General features: G+C 38.8%; 1 protein-coding gene across 14 annotated transcripts in view; it reads right to left on the reverse strand.

Annotated features, from left to right (window-relative positions):
* LOC106869835 (serine/threonine-protein kinase tousled-like 2) overlaps positions 1 to 5,851 on the reverse strand; it is a 314,313-nt gene that overhangs the window by 236,443 nt on the left and 72,019 nt on the right. For 3 of the 14 annotated variants that reach the window (XM_052970855.1, XM_052970849.1, XM_052970851.1), the window contains exon 1: positions 3,459 to 3,896. The exons of 10 other annotated variants lie outside the window; for them this stretch is intronic. The gene's annotated coding sequence lies outside the window, so the exon portion shown is untranslated. Of the gene's footprint in view, positions 1 to 3,458; positions 3,898 to 5,851 lie in introns of those variants that run through there. One more of the 14 variants, XM_052970845.1, reaches the window with a different exon arrangement.

Consider the following 5,851-nt stretch of genomic DNA (forward strand, 5'->3'; position numbering starts at 1 on the left):
ATATATATGTATGTATGTATGTATTTGTAAGTCTGTGTTTGTCCCCACCACCGATGTTAGTGTGTTTACACCCCCCGTAACTTAGCAGTTCAGCAAAAGAAACCGACAGAATAAGTACTAGGCTTACAAAGAATAAATCCTAGGGTTGATTTGTTCGACTTTTAAAGGTAGTGCTCCAGCATGGCCACAGTCAAATGACTGAAACAAGTAGAAGAATAAAGAATATATACACATGAATGAGTTATAAGGATTCCTTAAGAACCAAAGTACATCAACATGTAAGGTATCAGAAAACGGTTGGCTCCAAACACCATTTGTGATGGCTATTTTATACACACGTATGTGTGTATGTATAATATATGTCTATATATATGTATGTGTAAGTGTGTATATATATATATATATATATATATATATATGTATGTATGTATGTGTGTGTGTATTCTGTGCATACATACACTACCTGTGCAAACAATGATATCATTCCACTAGAATGGTGTCAGTGACCAGGTTGCAGATGTGCAACAAAACTTTTACACGCTTCATAACAGAGTGTGCGACTAGAAAATAGAGTGGGCAAGTTTTCTTTGTTGCCAAATGCCAAAAATGACTCACTCAATGTATGTGTGTGGGTGGGGATTATGTGACTAATTGGAAAACCTGAAATTAAAAATCAAAAGGAAATATTCTGATGGACTAAAAAAGTTCACACTAGATATTGGGAAACCCGAAGATTCCCTAAGGGTTTTCTCTTGGTATAGCCATATAACATACATGCATACAAACTATCTAAAGAGCCAAAGAGGAGATCTTGGCATAGTTTTTCAACCTGATAGAAAAATTTCAGTGAAACTTACTCTTTTTAAAAAATTAAAATAAACAGGACATGTTGAATAGTTTAGTGAAGAAAACATTGACTGATCAAAACAAACAATGGTGGAATGGTCATAGATGTTGTAACTGAAACACCTTTGGTTATACACCTGTTTGATCAGGACTGAGGGGGCTAAACAACACAGCACATGGAACAGAAGAATCTAAGGAAACTAGTGATGACCCTGTCAACAAAATATAATACCAACAGTGATGAGACCCTTCTTTTCTCTCTCTCTCTCACTGAAAAAGGACAACTGTCCGAAATGTAAGGGATTTTTCTGCTTCACAGCACAAAACACTTTTGGAACTATTTATATTTTTGTGTGGTTCAGAAGTTTGATTCCCAACTATATGGTCTTGGTTTCAATCCTGCTACATGGCACCTGGACAAGTATTTTCTCCTCTTGCTGCAGGTCAACTAAAAGCATTGAGTGGATTCAGTAGATGGAAACTAAAAGAAGCCCATTGCATGCATGTGTATGTGTGTGAGAGTGTGTATGTTTGTCTCTTTGCCTTGACATCATGTGACTGTTGTAAATGAATGTCATTCATATTCAATAAAGACATATCTGGCTGTGGGGAAAATACTGCCTAGCTTGGAAATAGGTGGGGGTTGGTGATAGGAAGGGCATCAAGTTGTAGAAAACGCGCCACCAATGAATTCCATCTGACCCATGCAAGCATTGAAAAGTGAACATTAAAGCAATGATGGGGATGATAGGTGAGAGATAACTGATGTGATCTTGCCAACGACCTATGCATAACCTAAGCTACTTATCGCGCCTATTCTGATGGTGAGTACTGTTCAGCGCGGAGGTGCACTGGCCCAGTGGTTAGGGCAGCAGACTCGCGGTTTCGCTACCCAGACCGGGCGCTGTGAGTGTTTATTGAGTGAAAACACCTGAAGGTCCCTCTGGCAGGGGGTGGTGACGGGCCCTGCTGTATTCTTCCACCACAACTTTCTCTCAGTCTCTCTTCCTGTTTCTGTTGTACCTGTATCTCAAAGGGCCAGCCTTGTAGCACATTGTATCTCCCCCGAGAACTACGTTAAGGGTACACGTGTCTGTGGAGTGCTCAAACGCTTGCACGTTAATTTCACGAGTCGGCTGTTCTGTTGATAGGATCAACTTGGAACCTTCGACGTTGTAACCGACGGAGTGCCATTACTATTGTCCAGCAAAATACCAACAAATCACTTGATTGATTGACTGATTGATCGTTTGATTAATTGTATAATTGATATAGTGAATGGCCAGAAGAGGGAATGAGTGACGGGTGTGTGGCTAGTATTTTCATATAAGAACCTATTTATGCCCCATTAGAAACATTTGAAGGTAACTGTACCGTGTATGTGTGTAAACACACGAGGTATGTTGAGTGTCGGCTTGACAATGAGTCACTAACAACGCGTGCAATAGATAAAAGGGTACGTTTATAGGCATAGATAGGTAGAGGAACATGTTAATGGATAGATAAATAGATTAATAGATAAGCATACAGATTTTTAATATATAGACAGGTAGAAGCAGTTAGATTAATTCATAGACAGGTAAGAGGAAGGATGGCTGATTGAGTACATGACAAAGAGGTAAACGAATAGATAGATAGATAGATAGATAGATAGATAGGAAGTGGGTGAGATAGTGAGATAAAGAAATATATGATTAGTGAAAATGTGTAAGTAAAATAGTGAAATGATAATTGGTGGGCGATGAATTAGTGAGTGATGACTGTCGGCTGTAAAATGGTTACACCATGTCAACGACGTACCCAGGGGAAAAGAGAAGAAAAAGAGAGACACAGAAAACGAAAAAGCATCCGGTAAGAGCAAAGAGGTGCAGTTGTGTCTTGTGTTTTGGACTATTACTGACTGGTGTAAAGCTGGCTGGCCGGTAAAGACGAAGCAGGGCAAGCATGGCTCTTCTCGCTTCTCTCTCTCTCATTCACTCGTTCTAGCTAGATTCCCAACTATCCATCCACCCATCAGCCACTACCCAACTCCTTGCTTGCTTCCTCCGTCAAAGATGTCAGGCAATATTGTTGCAGTTGTCGTCGTTGTTGTTGAACGGCTGAGAATGATTGCGGTGATAGTGGTGGTGGTGGTGGCGGCAGCGGAACGGAAGCGGGGGGAGAAATAAAAGATGAAGAAGGTGGCGGAGACGGCGACGTGATTCTGTTGGGGGGGAGACGGTGAAGGAGTGAAGAAAGGTAAAGAAGGAAGAGAAGAAAGTATGGAAGACGACGAAAGTATGAGATAAAGAACAGAACAGAGAGAAGAGAGAGATATAGGAACAGAATAATAGAAATCCAAAGAGAGAGAGAGAGAGAAACTGATTCGTCGTAAAAAATGTGGAGATGATTTTTTTTTAATCTCAACATTATTATTATTGTGCTTTCATACATATAATATCCCCTTGGAGATCAAATGACGAAGATAAAGAATTAAGTAATAAATGAAAGTAATAATATTTTCTTTACAATAAACACACAGTTGTTACAGTTGCTGATTTGGTTGGGTATTTTTTTGTTTTTTGTTTATCAAATTTTTTTTTCCGTCGCAGCTACCACATAAACACACCTACCTTCTTGGGATGCAATAATTCCACCCGAACTGGACCAACATGGCGCTCCCCACCAACACCACCGCGACTCTTGTACATTCTATATAAGTGTGTGTATATAAAGCGATTGTGTCTATGTAGGAACTGCTGTGTAAATATGCCTTTGGGTGTACGTGTTTGTGTGTGCGCGCGTGCGTGAGTGCGCGCGTGTGTGCAAAAGCCGTTGTATGTCTCAACAGCATATGTATATGTGTGACTGTGTATATGTGTCTATATGCGTTGGAGCTACTGTGTGAATATGCCTGTGGATGTAGGTGTGTATATGTATATAAGTGTGCGTGCGCGGGCGCGTAAGAATCGTCTATGCGTGTGCGTCGTGTGTCTGTGTATGTGTGTGCGTCTGTGTGTATGTATGCAGGGGTGCTGTAATGTATGTGTTTGTATGTGTATGTGTGCATGAGTCTAAACTAATTGTGTGTCACCGTTACTTTCTGTCAGCCTGCTTCCTCCTCTCTCTACATTTCTTACCTGCCACTTTTTCTTTTTTCTCTTTCCATAAGCTTACACACACAAACACACGCTCATTGCCTTTCTATTTATTGTTATGATTATTATTATTATTGTTATTATTATTCCCGACTTCTTCACTGTTTTTGCTTCACTTTATTCTCTCTCTCATTCACACACCACACCGCCTTCCTATTACTATCCCGTTATCCATGACTACTTCTTTACTCCGTCTCTCACTCAATGAACAACAGAAAAATAACAAGAAAAAAGACAAAGTAAAACTGAAACAAAATTCACGAAATATATTTGGGGGTTTTATCTTCTTGTTCAGAAGCAATGGGTAGGATACATACAACGAATTTGAATCTCCATGATAATAAATGATTATTTTATTAGTTTAATTATTTTCTTTCTTTAATAACGGTTTCTATTATTGCCACAGGGCGACAAATGAGTGAATATACAGAACACCACTATGAGTTGTTTACTATTCCCCAACGGAATGTTTTTACGAAATGTGTGGCTACGCATATACACACACACATATATATATATACATACATATGTACATACATACACACGTTACTACATGTACACTTACACGCATATTATATACACAGATACACATTTGTACACATATACTTACACGCAAATTATGCGCGCGCACACAGACATAAATATATACATATAAACACTGACATTATATACACACACAAATACATAAATATAAGCGCCTATATCAATATAATACACACATTCACATACGTACATCCTGCAATCAGCAGAACTGTCTAATAATAATCAGACTCCCTCCCTAACCATCAGAATTACAATTACCAGCAAAATGCAGAACGGCGAGAAAAGAAAAGGCCAACAATAAATGAAAAAGATCAATTCGAGTTGTTCGTTGGCCGACCACTGAAGAAAGAAAGCAGTAAAAGTAGGGGAGACCCTCTTCACTAAAACAGGAAACTTTCTTTTACTTCCATGCTCTCCTCTGACGTCACAATCTCCATTCACTGTTTCAACTGACGAGATTTTTTCACGCAAGCGTCGTTCGATACAGGAATTTTTCAGTCAGCTCCCTACTTTGACGGCCGACCACGGCCTAACGGTGGCAAATGTTTTGTGTCTAAGCTCTCATTCTGTCTTTTTTGTGTATCATTTTTTTTTACTTTTAGTTCCCCACTCTCTGTCTTTTTCTCTTTATCATACATTTTTGCCTCTCATTCATTCTGTCTATCTTCTCTTCGCTCTAATTCTTTGTATTCCCCTCTTTCATTCTTTCTGTCCCTTCTTTCTTTCTTTCTATCTATCATTTCCTTATTCTTTCTGCATTTCATTTTTACTCTCGTTTTTCAGATATTTTCTTAACTAAAATAAAGTGCAAGTTAATTAACGAAACCATTGTTTATTTATTACATTCACTACTCTATTTTTCTTTAATTCTAATCTTTTAACTTGATGCAAATGATGTGTACAAGTATGTGCGTACATAAACTTTTAGTTAACACGATCGTATATTATTATGCGTGTAACTAAACATTTGTATCTATCGAGTGAATACAACGATTGAAGTTAGGAAGGTAAGTTGTTTTCGTTGCAACGAATCTGTAGAATTTGTTGTAAGAGGACATAGCAAGGGGAAATCCCTGTTTCACTGGTGAGGGAAAAGATGCTGTGATTTAGAGAGGAGTGGTATCAGAATATGTCGACAGAGGTGGTCGCAAACGGAAGTACGGGAGCTGTTGTTTCCCCGCTATTCCCAATAGTCTCGGGATGTCACGAGAGACAAAACGCTCAACAACCGGTGATTGACTAAACAGAGATAACAGTAATATGTATATATATATATATATATATTTGCATATACACGTTTAGTGTTAACTGTCGTGGGGGGGGGG

This window comes from Octopus bimaculoides, chromosome 9 (genome assembly GCF_001194135.2).
Source record: "Octopus bimaculoides isolate UCB-OBI-ISO-001 chromosome 9, ASM119413v2, whole genome shotgun sequence".
Classification (NCBI taxonomy): domain Eukaryota; kingdom Metazoa; phylum Mollusca; class Cephalopoda; order Octopoda; family Octopodidae; genus Octopus; species Octopus bimaculoides.